This window comes from Carettochelys insculpta, chromosome 1 (genome assembly GCF_033958435.1).
Source record: "Carettochelys insculpta isolate YL-2023 chromosome 1, ASM3395843v1, whole genome shotgun sequence".
NCBI lineage: Eukaryota > Metazoa > Chordata > Testudines > Carettochelyidae > Carettochelys > Carettochelys insculpta.
The window spans coordinates 166,555,000-166,573,568 of NC_134137.1; the positions used below are offsets into that span (position 1 = coordinate 166,555,000).

The window sequence follows — 18,569 nt, forward strand, 5'->3', positions numbered from 1 at the left end:
GCAGTTCAATTTGGATTAACTCATAGATCTTGGTTTGACATTGAACTCTTTATTACACTCGGGAGGATAGATTTTGGACAATCAAGTTACTTTTTGTTTTTGTTCAGTCAGATTTAGGACCGCACACTGAATAGATATAAATGTCACCATCCGTCTAAAACCAAACAACTGTTGTTCATGTGTAATATAATAGAATTGTGAATAGAGGTGGTTCCATACTCTTTCTGATCAGAAACTGAGGCGGGACAGGGATTGAAGGACCGACATGCCCAAGAACAGACACCTTGTTCCATGTTCTAGGGCTGGCCTGGGCAAATTTTCTCTAAGCAAGAGACTTTTTCATAGCCCATGTGTCCCTTCTCCTCCACACAGCAGTTCATGCTGAAGTAACGTCAGTTGTATTTGTGCTGAAATGGTTGGGCCGTTTGAGCTGCCTCATTTTCCCTACCTCCTGACAACCTCACAACCAAGCCCCCTAAATCCCTGGCTGCTACCAGAGGGGTCCCTCAGTGGGGGGCCCTGGTCGGGAGGAAGGGGGTGGAAGGGGAGTGGGGCAGGGACCCCTCTGCATATGCCCACGCGTGCGCCCATTCCCCTGCAGGTTGTGAGGACCATCAACCAAGTGCTGGGGTGGTGGCTGGTGAGCATCGGGGACCTGGATGCAGACATTGAGGGCTTCACCATGCTCAGGTTCCCCCAGTGCTTCGGGGTTATCGATGGGACGCATATCACCATCAGGGCCCCAGACCACCAATACGTTAACCGCAAGGGGTACCACTCAATCGTGCTCCAGGCAGCGGTGGACACCCGTGGGAAGTTCACAGACATTTATGTCAGCTGGCCGGGTAGGGCACATGACACACGGATCCTGAGGAATTCCACCCTGTTCTGCAAGATGGAGACTGGGACATTCGTGCCCCGGCCGGAGCGTGCTGTCGGGGATGTCATGATGCGTCTTTGACTCGTGGGTGACCCGGCCCACCCACTCCAGCCCTGGTTGATGCACCCATTCACAGGCCACCTCACACCCTCCCAGGAGCTGTTTAATGTCTGGCTCACACGGGCCCGGTGTCCCAACAAGTGCGCTTTCGGCCATCTGAAGGCGCAGTTCAGGTGTCTCCTCACATGCCTCAATGTAGGCGTAGAGAACATCCCGCAGGTTGTGGCCACCTGCTGCATGCTCCACAACCTCATCGAGGCACATGAGAGGACCCTGTCCCAGGGCTGGATGGCAGAGCTGGCCACCCCCGCTACCAGCAGCCCGCTGTGGCCCCTGACAGGTGGCTTGACTGTGACGGGCTCCGGATCCAGGAGGCACTTTGGGAGGCATTCAGCCAAGGGGACTAATAACCCCTGCACCCCCCATAGGCCCCCTTATACCCCCCCATGTGCACACCCCACGCCCCCCAACCCTCCCACGCTCCCCCACAATAATCAGGGACACAGGGGATGCTGAATGCTAACATGTATTTAACCCTCAACCTTTAAGAACCATGACCAATGTAATAGTAAATGGTGAATAATAAAAATAACAACCAAAACCTGATAGGGAGTGAACTATATACATGGGGGTAAGGAGGCAGGGGCACTTAAACCTGGACAGGGACTGGGGCAGGAATGGTGGGGGGCCCTAATCAAGGGAGGAGGTGGAAGGCTGCAAGCCCCACCTCTCCCACCCCGGGTGCATGCTCCCCTGTGGGGCACTGATGGGGCTGGAAGCACCAGCAGGTAGGACTGGTCAGCACATGGCCCAGCCTCAGAGGAGGGGCCAGAGGGGGGCCGGTTGTGGCCCAGGCAACCCTCCATGGGGCCCACCATGGCCACAAGCCATGCTGCGAGGTCCCTCAATGCAGCATCAGCCAGGTCTGGGGGTGGTAGGGCGGCCAGGGCCTCAGGGTCATGGGCTGGAGCACGGGCGCAGCTGAAGGGCCAGTGGGGGGGGCAGCAGGGGGGAATGCAGAGGCTGTAGCTGGGGGAGCAGCAGGGAGGACTTGGGGGGCACTGCGAGGGGGACAACAGGAGGGGCCTCAGTGGGGACCTCCGGCGGGACTGTGGGAGGGCAGCTGGGGGAGCTGGGGGCTGGCCCGCTAGGGTCCCGCACATGGTGTGGAGCATCCCCACCACCTTCCCCCCATGTGTCCTGCCTCCACTGAAGCTTGGCCTCATTGAGGGCCAGCTGTCTTTCAGCGAGGGTGTTCTGCTAGCAGAAGGCCGCTGTGGAGGCCGCGACCTCCTCCTCATGGTGGCTACGTTGGGTCCGGCACACCTGTGGCTGCCGCGCAGTGGGGGCTGGTGCAGGCCCAGCTCGTGGGCTGCTGGGTCCTCCAGCGTGGATGGGGCTGGCAGGCCCTGGGCTCCTTGTCCGGCTGCCCCGGCCCTTGGATGGTACTACTGTTAAAAGAGAGAGGGTAGGGGTAGAGGGGGAAGTCAGTGCCACATTTTGGACCTGGGTGGCATGGCCACAGTCTCCCCAGCTGGTTACCCCCTTCATGGACCCACGGGACGGGTCCCTCGTCCTCCTCGTCCTCCTCCTCCAGTGCAGCAAAGGGCTTGGGTGCGGCTGTCTCCACAGTGACGTGGGGTGGGGAGGCGTCACCCATAGCCAGGAGATCCCGAAGCTCCCGGTTGAAGGGGCAGCTGGCAGGAGCACTGCTGGATCTGTGGGCACTGTCCTGGGCCTGCATGTACCCCTGCTGCAGCTCCTTCACCTTGCACCTCACTTGTTCCAGTGACCGGAAGGGGTGGCCATGGGCAGGCAGGCCCTGGGTGAGGTGGGCGAACGCTGGGGCATTCCTCCGGTGCCCACTGGTGTCCTGGAGGACCTCCAGGAGGTCCTGGAGCTCTGGCTCAGTCCAGAAGGGAGCCCTCCATTTTGGAGCCCAGTTGGGGTCTTGGCTGCCCTTATCTGGGTTCCTGGAGCTCCCCTGGGCAGTGCGGGGTGCTGGCCGGCTAGCCATCCCTGCGGGTCGGGACTCGCTGGGCACTGCGGGGCCTCAGGGGAGTGTAGCAGGCAGCCCTGTACATGTCTCACACTCTCAGGTTCCTGCCACGGGGTCTCTGGGTCCTTGCAGCTTTAAAGGCTGCAAGGACCTGGGGACCATAGAGGCTCGCTGGGGGTGTCTCCAGCAAGCCGCCGCCATGGAGGACTGCTTCTTTCGGAAGAAGTGGTCCGGGAACATCTACACCTCTTCCTGATTCTGAGGCGGAATACAGAATCCGGAAGACAGGGCACCTTCTTCCGGAAGAAATCCAAAAGAGCATCTTGCATGTGTAAGCACTGTTCTTCCAGAAGAACTTGCCTGTGTAGAAATGGCCATACAAAAGAACTAGGTGGTGGGGTGGGTAGCTCTACGCAGCAGTGAGCCAGTTATGACTTGTGTATGCAAATACTTTTATTTCATGGTGCCAGATAATCTGAGCATGCTTATGCCCCAGGCAGCACCTTCAGCTGTTGTAAACCCTTGGAGCGGATTACATCTTAAGCACGAGACACATCTCGCACCTTGATTTCTGCCTCAAAAGAATCAAGGTGATAGATTTTGTTTCATACAGTGATGTGAAATAACATTTTTAGTAAGTCTTCCACTAACTTTTTTGTGAGTGGAAAAGATTTATTTTCTAAAGATAAACATAGTGATTAATAAACCAGCTACATTCATTCTAGCAAACACTAGTAGTCAAATTATTCCATATATTCTTTTCACTGAGAAAAGGCAGACAGGGATAGCAATGTGGCTTGTTTCCACAAATCCACACAGACATTCAGAGTTGCACACTGCTACCATTTTGGTGTTTTTTACCTGCTTTTCTGTAAGAACTCATTGCAGGTGTGGTTTTGGCCTCCGATTTCTTATAGTTTCTAGTTTTGTAGCATAGTCCTGGGCACTAAATGAATGAATTCAACTAATTTTGCGCTAAGCTTTCCATCCTGCTGAAGAGTTTGAGCCACTAGCTCAGGTGTGTCCTGGGCATTTCAGCTGCACATTTTCCTGCCTTATATAGTCAATTCTACGCGTGCAGTGGGAATTCTCTCTGGCTTGGTCTCAGCTGTAGGGTAGCACTGGTGAGGAAAGCACAGGTTATAGTGATTGCTCCCACCCCCTATCTGGGCATTTACAGTAGCAGTAGTAGTAAGCCTCATCCGCTCCTACATCTTGGAGCATAGGCCACTGACAACCATACGCCAGCATCCCATCTGGCTTATGTGATATTCTTTTTATTCTTGCACATTTCTGTTTTGCCGTTAAGGAGACTTATAATATTACAAACTGAGCTTCAAACAGCAACCCGTATGGAAACTTTAATCTGTGCATTAGGCTTTTGAAACCTATCTTGCTTTGCAAAGCAGTGGCTGGTGAAAGTTTCTACAGTACAAACAAAAGAACATATCAAAGAGAAGGATATAAAAAAGGCCATTTTCAAGGATACACTTCAAAACAGGGAAAGAGGCAGGAGTGTTAATGAAGTGGAAACAGTAGGATAGATATTTTGTTTCAAAGTACCTTAACTATTTAAATAGATTTAAATAGCAGGCTATTTACTGTGAACATACATTCTCTATAGCATGTTCTATGAATTTCTATTTTCTTCTTTGTTAGGGTCGCCATATTTGAACTTTCAAAAAAGGGGAGACCCCTGACAGGGAGTGTATCTGTGTCAGTATCTTGTATATCTAGTACCTTATTACACGGTGAGTTGGTGGATACTGTTACAGACACACTTCCTCTCGGGGCATCCTCTTTTATGAAAGTTCATAGATGGTAAAACCTACCTTCGTATGAGTTCCATGGAACGTGGGCAGCAGCCACTGCTGCGTGACTGCTGCTGCCTTGGTCCCTCCCTTTAGCACATGCTTTATGTATTCAGTTACAGGCTTGAATGCCTGATATTCTACAACAGTGTCCTCCATTCAGTGAGTCAGGGATCATGCTGTGTGGAGGATGCCTTTTTAAAATGGCGCCCTCTCTGCTTGTTTGGGGGCAGGATGGAATTGGCAAGAACATGAACAAATTCCAAAAGAAGTCATGAAAATTTGTCTTAACCTGTCTTTAAAATCCTTCAATCATGGGGAGTCTACAAACTCCCTCGGAAACATATTCAAGAGCTTAATGGCTCTTATAGTTAAAGAATTTTGCCTAATATCTAACCTAAATCTTGCTTTCTGCAGATGGACCCCATTAATTGTTGCCCGACCTTCAATGGAAATAGAGCACAAGTCCTCAGGGCCCTCCTTATAGCAGCCCTTAGCATACTCAAAAACTGTTATCAAGTCCCTTCCCATTTGAATTTTCTCAAGACTTAACACGCCCAGTTTTTTCAACCTTTCTTCATATGTTTTTAAATGTTTTAATGCTTTTGTTGCTGTCTTTAGGACTCTCTCTGCTCATGATCCTTGCGAAAGTACAACACTCAGACTTGGACACAGTACTTCAGCTGAGGCCTCACCAGTGGCAAGTAGTCAATTACCTCCTATCTCTTCCTTATAACAGTCCTGTTATTACATCCGAGAATGATATTAGCCTTTTTGCAGCTGCATAGCAATGTTGACATCTATTCAGTTGGAATCGCTGTAATCCCAGATTTTTTTCAGCAGTACTAGCACCTAACTAGTATTCCCCATATTGTAGTTGGGTGTTTGATTATATTGTACCATGCAATATGACAAACTAAACTCTTGTTAATAGGTACTGATTACAATATGGCCTGGCAACCCTCCTGCATTGATTTATATGAATGGCCCATTACTGGACCATTTTGAATTTGACACTCTAGAGCTGTGTCTACACGTGCACGCTACTTTGAAGTAGCGGCACCAACTTCGAAATAGCGCCCGTCGCGGCTACACGCATCGGGTGCTATTTCGAAGTTAACTTTGACGTTACGCGGCGAGACGTCGAAGTCGCTAACCTCATGAGGGGATCGGAATAGCGCCCTACTTCGACGTTCAACGTCGAAGTAGGGACCGTGTAGACGATCCGCGTCCCGCAACGTCGAAATTGCTGGGTCCTCCATGGCGGCCATCAGCTGGGGGGTTGAGAGATGCTCTCTCTCCAGCCCCTGCGGGGCTCTATGGTCACCGTGGGCAGCAGCCCTTAGCCCAGGGCTTCTGGCTGCTGCTGCGGCAGCTGGGGATCTATGCTGCAGGCACAGGGTCTGCAACCAGTTGTCAGCTCTGTGTATCTTGTGTTGCTTAGTGCAACTGTGTCTGGGAGGGGCCCTTTAAGGGAGCGGCTTGCTGTTGAGTCCGCCCTGTGACCCTGTCTGCAGCTGTGCCTGGCACCCTTATTTCGATGTGTGCTACTTTGGCGTGTAGACGTACCCTTGCAGCGCCTATTTCGATGTGGTGCCGCGCAACGTCGAAGTTGAACATCGACGTTGCCAGCCCTGGAGGACGTGTAGACGTTACTCATCGAAATAGCCTATTTCGATGTTGCTACATCGAAATAAGCTATTTCGATGTTGGCTTCACGTGTAGACGTAGCCTAGAGGAGTCATTTTATATGCAAATACAGTTACGTGACTATTAATCAGCTTGACTTTGGTAATGATATAAATGTCCCTTGCTGAAATACACTTGGCGGTCTCAAAATGAGGATGATATTTTGCATGAAAATCCCATTGGTTTTCTAAATGTTCTTCCTCATAGAGAGGATTTTTGTGCATTAGATACAGACCACATGATGAACCCCACAAGAACTGGCAAATGAACAAAAATAGTGACCATGACATTGCTTGTCTCTGTTAAACTGTCAGACTGAAATAAGAGTAATAAAAACAATAATACAATTTCCTGAGCCAGCGACATGATTATTTCTATTCTGACCCATCACGCAATAGACCTAGATTTCATTACTACTGGGCTGAAAGTCATCACTCAGCAGATGGATCTAGCAAATCTTTACAGAGGAAAAGAACTCAGCAATCAGTGATCAGTTACTTATGTGTGGGAAGCATATCAGGACAATCTCACCACAGTCCCTTCTGGCACTGGACAATTTGCAGCTTTCCTAATCTTTTGTCAAGTTGACTTACGGGTACCTTTTTGTAATCTCTTTTTTTTTTTTATACATACATATCAGTCTCTCCTCTGAGGTCAGTACAGGCTTGACATAGGCTCAAACCAATTTCTTCTAGCTTTGCGGTTGTTGTAGCTTTGTTTTCTCCACCAAATGATTATTCTGCATCTTCTTGCACATGTGCAACACAAAACCGGAACAGTTGGCAGTTTCTTACACTCACCCACAACCCTGATTAAGCTGAACTATACAACTGTTAATATGCAGCAGAAAGGCCTAAATGTGCCTTCGCTCCCAATAATTCTTGCATTGTTCTGTTCCTCCCTATTTAACCAGGGCTCACTCTCCAGATCATCAGCTTGTCATGGTGAATGGGCTTGTGCGTTCCAGTGAACCCCAGAGCAATGCCGTATGGAGTCTTGTACTCCCAGCAGGTGGCAAGGTCAAGGGGGAAGAGTCGAGACAAAGAACGATCCTAAAAGTCCTCAATGGCAGAACAGGTGGAGGATGGAAAGGGTAATGCTACAACAGCTGTGAAGGTGGATGAAGGCTGCAGCAGACAGCAGACTCCCAGTCATCGTGGATCCCATGCCATTGGACCCTAGCCTTCTATCTGTCAAGGACTGTGTGATGGCTGCAGGGCAACAGTCCCTCCATGTTAAAAGAAGTCACGCACAGGCATCTTCCTCTGAATGCTACTCTCCTAAACTTAAGCCCTACGGTGACTGGCAAATGGCAATGGGAGCAGGATTGTGAAATCTGGGAGCTTTTAGTCATGCACCAGCATGTAGGCAGTGGCTGTATGTATCAGTTGGTCCATTTCGACGACTGAGGTGGTAGAACAGTCTGGCTGCTGCATCCATGACTGAACAACCCTATTTAGAATCTGCTTTGCTCTTTCCACATGGGGAGGGGGCTGGAAAAGGTGCTTTAAGCAAAGTCCACCTCAATCCCCCTGACTTGATAACGACGTCCAGTGGGTTCACCTCTATCTGGTTGAACTCAAACAGTAAACTTTGGAACATGGAATATTTGGACTCTAGTGAACAATCCAGACAGTGAGCAACCCAAAAGATGCACAGCAATTATCGCCTGTGAGCTGTGATGATTCAGCATTGATATAGCTGCCCCTGGCAGAAAAGTGTAGACCAGAAGAAGGCCAGCTAAGAGAAGAAGATTGAGGGTACCCATTTTTCTGGAAAGGAACCCCACAGGAAGAAAAATGAATTCATGGAATAGGATTTTCCACCACAAACAAACTGACAAAGACCCTGTTGGCATCGATGAGTGTCTCATGATTCTCTGCTTGAAACATGCCAAAAACCAACAGATAACTGTCATCAGTGCTTATGCACCACCTCTGGACGCCAAAGATGATGTGAAGGAGAAGTTCCACACCCAACTGGACACAGTCCTGAAAGACATCCCCAAAGAAGACAAGATTATTCTCTTGGGGGATTTCAATGCCAGGGTCGGAAGAGATGCAGATGTCTGGCAGACTATCATTGGGAAAGAAGGAGTCAGCAACAGCAACTCCAGTGGAGTGCTCGTCCTTATGAAATGTGCGGCACACGAGCTCGTTATCATGAACACTCTCTTCCACCAGAAAAACAAATTTAAGACTTCGTGGTAATATCCTCAAATGAAGCACTGGCATATTATAGACGATGTCATCGTTTGCACTTGGAATCGGCATGAAGTCCTTCTCATGCATGGAGTGACTAGCGCTGATGACTGCTGGACTACTCACCTCCTTATTTGATCCACAATGGCAATTAGGATTGTCACCAAATGGAAAAGTCAGAGGAAACAGATCCAATGAAAGATCAACATACAAGGCTTGAAGGACCCATCAGACGAAGTGACTTCCAGATACCTCTCCAAAGGAAGCTGCTGACAGTACACCCTGAAGACATGGAAGAACACTGGTGTCAATTGAAAATGCCATCATTGGAGCTTGTGGAGAAACCATTGGTTACCAGTCCAGGAAGCATCAGGATTGGTCTGATGAGAATGAGGCAAAAAGAAAAGCCTTTATGGCCTGGTAAAGCATCATCAACTGCACAACAAAGAGAGAAGCACATGACAAGGCCACCGAAGAAGTCCAACGTAAAACAAGGACCCTGAAAAAACAGTGGTAGACTGAGAAAGTACGAGAACTCCAACTTCTCAGACATCAGCGACACAAGAGGTTTCTACCAAAGCTGTTTATGGACCAAGAAACCATGAAATCAATCCCCTGAGATCAAAGAATGGTATCTAACTCTTGAAAGACAATGAAGTCATTGCATTTTGCCAGAGGGAGCACTATAATGAGCTCTTGAACTGCCCCTCGACCGTAGTCCTAGAATCCCTCGACCAAATCCCTCAGCAATCTCCTTGGGATGATCTTGCAACTCTTCCTATCCTGAATGAGGTCCAAGCTGCCATCAAAGTGATAAAATGTAACAAGGTAACTGAACTAGATGGAATCCCCACCAAAGTCTTTGAAGAAGGTGGGCCAGAGATCCACAAACAATTCCACTTCCTGATTCTCTGGGATAGGGAGCAGATGTCATGAGATTTCAGAGACACACTGATTGTCAGTCTCTTCACGAAGGGCAACAAGTCAGACTGTGGAAACTATCATGGCATCTCCCTTCTGGAAACAGCAGGGAAAATCTTAGCTTGAGTCCTTGCAAACCGACTCCTGCCACTCTCAGAAGAAATTGTCCCAGAATTCCAATGTTGCTTCTGACCTTTCCAAGGAACAGCAGACATGATCTTCACTGCCCAGCAGCTGCAAGAAAAATGTCAAGAGTTTGATCAGCCTGACCAAAGCATTTGACTCAGTCAGTTGCAGTGCCCTGTGGACCCTCTACTCAAAGATTGGTGGCCCCAAAAAATCCATTAGCGTCTTGAGGCTGCTTCATGACAACATAACTGCCATGGTATTGAGCAACAGTGGCTTCCAAAGTGACCTCTTTGAGGTCACAATGGGAGTCAAACAAGGCTGCATCACTGCCCCATCACTGTTCTGCATCTTCATCACCATGATCCTTCACCTCATTGATGGCAAGCTTCCAGATAAGGTGAAGATTGTCTATAGAATGAACAGGAAGCTTTCCAATCTCAGGAGACTGAAGGCTAAAAGCAAGAACTCCATGACCACGATCATGGAGCTCCAGTACATGATGACAACATGGTTGTTGCTCTTTCTCCCATAGTCTTTCAGACCATCTTAAACACCTTCATCAAAGAGGACAAGAATCTTGGCCTCACACTGAACATCAAAAAGACCAGGGTGCCCCACCAACCCTTGCCAATGGGACAACCTCATATACTTTCTATTGAAGTCAATGGAGAACTGCTGGAAAAGGTGGAGCACTTTCCATACCTTGGAAGTCATCTTTCTGCTAAAGTCAACATTCATGTGGAAATCCAGCATAGTCTGAGTCACGCAAGCTCTGCTTTTGCCCACCTGAGACGAAGGGCTTTTTAGAACTGGAACATCTATCTCAAGACAAAGCTTCTTGGGTACTGCGCAGTGGTTGTTCCAACATTATTGTATGCATGTGAAACGTAGACAACATATAAGCATCATTTGAAGTCATTTGAACAATATCATCAATGCTGCCTCAAGCGAATCCTAAATATCTCTTGGAAGGATAGGAGCACTAACACTAATGTCCTGGTAGAGTCAAACACGACCAGCATTGAAGCTATTATCATTCAACAACAATTTTGTTGGATTAGTCACGTGGTTGTTCGATCAGCGCCTCCCTAAACAGATTCAGTTTTCCAAGTTGGAGGAAGGACAGAGGAGCATTGGTGGCCAGCAGAAGCTATATAAGGTCATGCTGAACGCACACATGAAAGAGTGCAGCACTTGAGAGAACCTTGCCAAGGACTGTCCCCAGTGGAGAGTGATAATACAGGAGGGGGTGGTGCAATTTGAGAGGGCCCGCCGCAGTGCAGAGAAGGAAATGCAAAGAAGAAGAAAAGAGTGGCAAAAACTGTCCCACACTCCTCCAAAAGCTACCAACACCTGCCCCTTCTCTGAAAAGACCTGCAGCTTCAGAATTGGGCTGATCAGCCACCAATGAACTCACAAATAGGAAAGTAACATGAAGACGTCCTACTTGTTATTGAGTGACTGCCAAGAATTCAAGCAGGGAGTGTGAGAGCTGGGGAAGTACTGTGCTCAGCCCCCAAGGGAGGCAGACAACTCATTGCTCTGCAGTGACCCTCCTCCTAAGAGGCGTTTGAGCATAGGTGCTAGCTTTCATTTTTGCTGGTGAGTGCTTCTGAAGAGCTGCATGTGTGTTTGGAGAGCAGGGAGAAAGAACTTTAAGAAAAATTTTCGGGGGAGACGACTTTCAACATGTTTATATACTTTTTATATTCTAGTTACTGAATGTGTCTATCATTGGAATCTTTATCACTCTAATAATAATTCAGTTGTTATTAACAACACAATTACATTATCATGAATTCCAGTATAGTAAAATTATTGGAATTACCTACAAGCTGTCTTCAGTACTGTCCAAGTTTAAAAGCATTATAGCTCACTGCAGAGTTCTCACTGAACCTCTCACCACTCTTATTTACATCTAGTTCCCTGGTATTGTGTTGATGCACATTAAGGACAGATGCATTATTCAGTTTTATGTGTGCCATTGATGACTACAGATAAGTTTTGAGTCTTCTGAAGCTGGAGAATGAGTTCAGGATGATACAGGCACAAAGAGAAGGATTATTATAAATTTGGAGTCATCTGGAAACATAACTTTTCCAAAGTACTGTGAATCACACCAAGAGCTTTCTTGATGTGTAATAGCTAGCTTGGGCACCATTATTTCATAGGTATGGTTTGGATTATATTTTGCCCTGTACATTATTTGCATTTTAACACTGCATTTCATGTGTCATTTCGTTGCCAAGTCACCCAGTTCTGTGAGACCCCTTTGTAATATTTTGTAGTCTGTTTTGAACTTAACTATCCCGAATAATAAATAAACTTTGCCATTTCACCTTTTATGCCCTTTTGCAGATCACTTATGAGTATGTTGAGCGGCACTGGTCCCGGTACAGACCCCTGCTGGACAATACAATTTATCTCTCTCCATCCTGAAAATGGACCATTTATTCCTATTCTTTGTCTTCTATCTTTTAACTGGAGTTCCAGTGAATATTTTCAGGATCATCTAATGTTCCCTAATTTACCCTGCTATTTATAAACAAACTCCCTTCCTCCGGGGCACAAGGTGTTAGCAGAACAGATCTCTTCTCATTCCACATTTAAGCTCTGGCACCTGGGTGCTGAGCAACCACAGGTGTTTTTTGGGTGCCTGAGTCTCAGGGCATCCGCAGAGTCATTTCTTCACTGTGACTAATGTCAGGAGTGCAGTCCATTATTATGGCATAGCAGCGCCTTTTTTTAAAAAAATAAAAAAAAAAGAGGTGCTGGTACTCAACCATCTCTTTGCCCTCTCCTTCCTCTCCCAGCCAATATCATGGCTGGGGCTGCAGAGGTGCAGGTACTCAGCACTGGCAAGCACTGGCTCAAAAAAAGCACTGTGGCATAGTGCTATGCTTTACCAAGCTGCATGGATATCTTATCAAGCACTTTCCTTGCCATAAATTCAATCAATTCATTTTGAATTGTTTTGCTGCAGTAATGGTTTATAGCTTCTTTACAAATAACTTGACAGAGGTGCTCATGCATGATGTTGTCATATTTCCCAAGCAGCTCTACCAAACTGAGGAAATTGCCATTATGTTCAGTAAATAACTTATCTGACTAGCCCCAGAAAGCTAAATTATTCTTTGCAAGGAAGAAGGTAACTGAGATCAGAAGCTCAAGCACATTTGTCCAATGCTGGGTTTCTACATGACGCATGTGCTGGTTTTCTGCACCTAGGCATTTAGTCAGATTCAGCCTGGACTCAACCTCCATCCATTTGAGTACACTATAAAATGTCCATGTGACTTTTCATGTTGTGTTGGAGCATCAGCTAAGTTGTGCCAGTGATTGCAACTGGGAAGGACAAGCAGTGATTTGGCATTTTGTCAAATATTTTTCAACAAAACCAGAACACTTTGATGTTCATTTTGAGTAAACTAGCCAACATCAATTCCATTTCTCACTATTTTCAAAAGCTCTTTTCCAACTGTGAGAAGTATCACTTTTGCTCATTTATTGGAGATGTCATATCCTTGAGTTTGCCCGATCAGTTCAAAATTGTATGATCAATATCAGCAGAGTTTAGGATGCCTGGCCATAAGGCAGGATCTGATATATTGATTAGTGGAGTGCAATTTTTCTCACTGCTGTTTCTGGCATTGTGTGAGGCTGATTCCTCTTTTCATGTAAATCAGACTTTGTCATTACTCTTCATGTAAGCCACATTCATCTTGATTGTCACTTTCTTTTACACCTACAGGAAAACTGGATGAGTCTATCACCTTTCTCACATTTCCATTCCCTACCTTCAGGTAAATCTGCTAACTCCTTAGTAACAGAATCTCTGTCATTTACATTTTGCATCTCAATTTCTTCTGCGCTGGATGATCACAACCGCCTATAGCATGGGCCATGTTGTTCAGTTTCAGATTTTTTCCCATCAGATTTGCCCCTTGCTGCAAATTAGATTGCAGTTTAGCTTTTCACTTCTTATACTGATCTCCCGAAGCCGCCTTTGTGGGACAACTTTTATTTTTCTCTGGGAAAAACAGACAGTATAAGGAAGAGCAAAAGTCTATGTTCCAAAGTCATAGAAAGTCATAAAACATTACCAGATAAGCATGACAAAAGAAGTATCAGTATTTCTTTTATATTGCTGCATAGATAGGAGTTCGATGGATATCTCTGATGTCTCATTAAATGTCTTTTATTAGTTGCTATTTACACTCTTCAAGTCTTAAAACACAATTACGCAATAAAACAAAATTAACAATATTGCAGATGATCTGTCAGTTCATATCCCCTTGTTCGTATATCTCACAGACTGACTGTTGATGTCTTGCCCCTCATATACCCACAAGGGTATGGCTGACAACGTTCTAAATGGTTTGAGGAAAACATAGTTCTCAGAAAGTCCGGAAGGTTCTATGAGATTCTACAAAGGACCAGAACATTATGGCTGTGTCTACGCTTGCATTCCTCTTTCACAAGAGGCATGCAAATGAGGGAAATTGAAAAATGCAAATGATGTGTAGATTTACATATGTGGTGCCTTATTTGCACGTTCTTATTTTGAAGGACTTTCTTTAGAAGCTGGGGTTTACTTTCAAAAGAGCTGCATCTACACTGCTTTTCTTCTTTTGAAAGAATATGCAAATGAGGTACCAGATATGTAAATATGAATCTCATTTGCATTTTTGATTTTCCTCATTTGCATGCCTCTTTCAAAAGAGGAATGCAAGTGTAGACACAGCCTATAGGTGGTGAATGAAAAATGAATTCCCATATGGCATACCTGAAACATTTTATTTCAAACATGCTATTTTCCCTTTCATTAGTAACAACAGAAACAGCCCCTCACATCTTATAAGCCCCAAGCCTGGCACCCCAGGCAGCCACTGGGTTGCCTGCCCCTAAATCTGACCTTAGTTACTGCTGTGTTCTACTATATGCATCATGCAATATATGTTAATAGAATAACATTGTTATCCCTTTCTCCATTTAGGAGGCATAAAATTGCCAAATCTCACATTCTTTCAAAGTAATGTACTGTAACCCCCCCACCCCGGAATTATGCATAAGTTGTGTTCTTGGGTAACCATGTGTAAGTCAAATTTCGCCTAAGTTGGGACTGGTCCCCCTGGACTTGGCTGCACCTAGCTCCCTGCTCCCATGAGTGGCAGGGAGCCCAGAGCCAGGTGCAGAAGAGCTGGCCAGTCTACCAGCTCCTGCCAGTGGCAGGGAGCAGAGAAACTGACTGGTGCTGCTGCACCTGGCTCCCAGCTGCCTGCCACTAGCAGGAGCCAGGAAACTGACCAGTGCAGCAGTCTATAGTCTATTTTAATGGGTATCGAAAGTCTGCTGTACTGAATGTTAGCCCTGACAGCCCCGAAAGCCCCAGCCCCCAGCTACCCCAGCCATGCCACCCTACCAGTCCGACCTCTGGCTCTGCCACCCCCCACACCCTCCAGTCTGCCACCCCACCACTTGCAGGAGCTGGGAAACGTGTCACAATTCCATCCGTTCTCATAGCAGTTTAAATATTGAACCAGGGTCTTGATACCACTCACGTTCCAGCTGTTAAATCTAACATTCATTCCAACAGACTTTCAATACCCATTAAAATAGACTATATTAATTCAGACAATTTTGATTTTCCACTCAGTTACACTAATTGTGCACGTGTTTAACCACATGAAAAAAATCAGCATTGTTACTGGGGTAAAGCTGGTTTGATGGAGTGGGGAAATCAGGCCCTATGAATAGCCACACTGAGTCAAACCAGTGGTCCACCTAGCCCAGTATCCTGTTGTCTGACAATGGCCAATGCCAGGTGCCCCAGAGGGAATGGACAGGACAGGTATCATCCAGTGATCCCGCCCCTGTTGCCCATTCCCAGCGTATGGTAAAACAGTATCCAGAGATAAAATAAGTAAAAGTGAAACAGAGCAAAACAGTTCTGATATATCAAGGTAATTTATGTTCTGTTAGCCAGAGAAACAGGTGCAGGGGACAAGTGGAAGAGCAAATTAATTAAAAACAGACACCAGTAAAAGAAGCACAGGACCTCAGTCTATACAGCTAATGGATGTCGTACAAGCTAGGTTACTAGTTTTTTCGAAGACTATAACAAGCAGAAAGGAAATTCTCCATTAAAACCAAAAAACCCAAAAATTCAGACATTTGGAGTGGAATGTTAAAGCACAGGTTTGTTTATTTTTAAGAAAAAAGAAAAGGAAAAAAAAGCTGTCAACAGTACGGGACAAGGCTTTCTTGTGAATAGTTATTTGGTGCCAAAATTCACAACCAGTTTAAGTCTCAGGTTGTTGCTTGACCTTCTGCAGAGCCGATTGAATAATGGTAAAAATTCACTAATAATAATTTAATTTAAAAAAACCCCAAAATATGCCAACTGCCAACTAAGTGAATGAACTCGCCATGGCTAGACTAGCAGCCCGCCACCCCTTACCTCAGAGAGGGACCTTCTCACAGGCCATTCAGACAGCTCCAGTGTTCCATTTGGATTTTCTCCTACCCTGGTAGCTATTGCCTCAAAATGCCTTGTGATGGGGTATGTAGACCCCACAATGCCAATGAAGGGGACAGAGAACATGAAGGGGGCAGGACTAGCCCAACCTTTCAGGGCCTATCAGTCATGCGTGATAGGACAGGTCAGCCCCCTGCTAATGTCTCCAGGAGGAAGAAAGGCAGCAACTGCAGTCAAATGGGAGGGATACTGGGATGACAATTAGGATTGCCATGAACCAGTAACTCTCAAGGTGTGGTCCACAAGCATCTTGCAGGTGGGCTGCAGGCTGAGGGATGCCGTCCTGACTCTCCAGCCCTGCACCCTTCCCCCCATGTTAGAGATGTGGATCTACATTTTTATGCTCCAGTAGACTAATATGAATAGTTTAGTACGCAAGGTATTTAGAGATAAGCAAATGCATTTTGTCATCCTGGGTGGTTGACTGGTGGTCCATGGATAGGTTTGAATTGAGCAGGATGGGCTGCAGGTGAAAAAATTTGAGAACAGCTGCCTTGAACAGAAGACTGCTGGAATTACTCCTGGCACCACAGAAAGAGCCTGCAAAAAAGAAATCTTCACCCCAACCCCCCAGAGAGAGCAGTAAACTGCCAGCATACACTAGAAGGCGCTAAGGATCACAAAAGGCAAGGCCCCTGGAAAGTTGTAAGGAACTGAGGCCTATGATGGAGACAACCAGTATAAATAACTGGATGCAATCAGATTCTCCCATCATTTGGGAGACAACAGTTAGGATACTTTGTTACACTTTCCTTTTCCGTGGGAAAAAATCTCCCTGCCCTGTTAGCGGTCAAATTTGGAATTGGTCCCCGTAGTCACATGTGTGACTTCTAATATAATTTACTGTACATTTCTGTACCTAACAATGAAACTTATGACCCTGAAAAAGCCAGCAGCCCATCTGATCAGCTTCACAGGCCTACACATATTAATGACCTATAAGCAGATTCTTGCCATGGTTGGTGATGTTATAAAAAAGGCAAATTCTTCTTTTTGACTGATACTTTTCGAGACGGTAAGGATTTGCAAAAATATGTAGTTGGCTCATATTTGCTTACTCTATGTACAGAAGCAAGTGAATATATAACATAGGCATTGCATAGTTAAGCTAGCAATAAAAGAACAGGCTGGATTATACACTATCTTGTGCAACAAGAACATTGTCAGCTAAATTCTGAGTTCAGAATTCTTATAAGATGCAGAAAACATTTTCAGATCCCAGACTGAGTTTACACCACTGACAGGTTTTTAGTTATGAGCAGTAGGATGCTAAGGAAATGTGTTGATGATACAAAGTTCGGAGGCATTGTCAGTGCAGAGGAGGATCAATTTATTAACATTAATATTACACAGGAAGATCTGGATGACCTTGGAGCAGTGCCACTCCATCCATTGGATGAGGTGGGGAGCTGCCCTATGCCCCATGCTTTTGGGGGCTCCATGGTGGCAGCCCCAGCCATCCTATGATGGTAGGGGGGAGGATTACGTGGGGCAAGGCATGGGAGGCAGTGCTGACATTAGCAGGGGGTCTCCTCCCATCAGTCCCTCCCATGCCCTCACCAGGCAGTGTGAGCGGCAGCCTGCTGTCCCATGCTGTGGCCTCCCCACATGCTGAGCCCTGCTTCTCCGTGGGTGGCTGGGAGTGGAGGTCTCCCAGCTCCCCATGGAGAAGCAGGGCTCAGTGGGTCGGGAGGGCATGGCAGAGTTGAACAGGCTGCTGCTTGCACCACTTGTTGAGTGCAGGAGGAGCGGTGGAGGAGGGGGAGGAGGTGACCCCCTGCTGTAGCTGCCATCCACCACTGTGGCCTGCCTCAAGTAATTCCCAGCCAGGCTGGCCAGGGCGGGAACTAGGATTCAGGTTGTGGGCGCAGAGGGGAAGGGGCGGGGTCTGTGGCACATGGGGGCTACCTGAGGCCCTGTGCCTGGGGTACTGGGGTGGAGAGTTGCCCTTGACCGCCCCCCCCGGGACAGCCCTGCCTTGGAGTGACAGAAATGGGATGAAATTCAACAAGACAAGACTTAGAGTCTAATAATAAGAATTTCTGTGACTAGCTGAGGACCTGTGTCATTGTCATCTATTAAACCTGCTAAAAAACCTTCCACTGGATTTTTGTTGAGCTCTGCTCGTTGCCTCTGCAGAGCAGGGAGGACTGGAGCTCTGTCATTCTCCCCCCTCTGTCCAGCGAGGGAGTCTGAGCAGTGGTGGCGCTGCGGTGAATCAGCTGGCTGGAAGCGGTGAGTCCCCTCATGCCACCCACTCGTGGGCCCTCTGGGGTCTGGCTCCGCGTCGGGTGCTGCTGTAGCACACAGGGTCCTGGACTGGGGCTTAAGCCCATCACTC

General features: G+C 46.9%; 1 long non-coding RNA gene across 1 annotated transcript in view; it reads right to left on the minus strand.

The window, feature by feature from the left end:
* Positions 1-2,064: 2,064 nt before the first annotated feature.
* LOC142013442 (uncharacterized) overlaps positions 2,065-18,569 on the minus strand; it is a 40,461-nt gene continuing 23,956 nt past the window's right edge. Inside the window, exon 3 of the long non-coding RNA XR_012645644.1 lies at positions 2,065-2,391. This is a non-coding gene — a long non-coding RNA (uncharacterized LOC142013442). The remainder of the gene's footprint in view (positions 2,392-18,569) is intronic.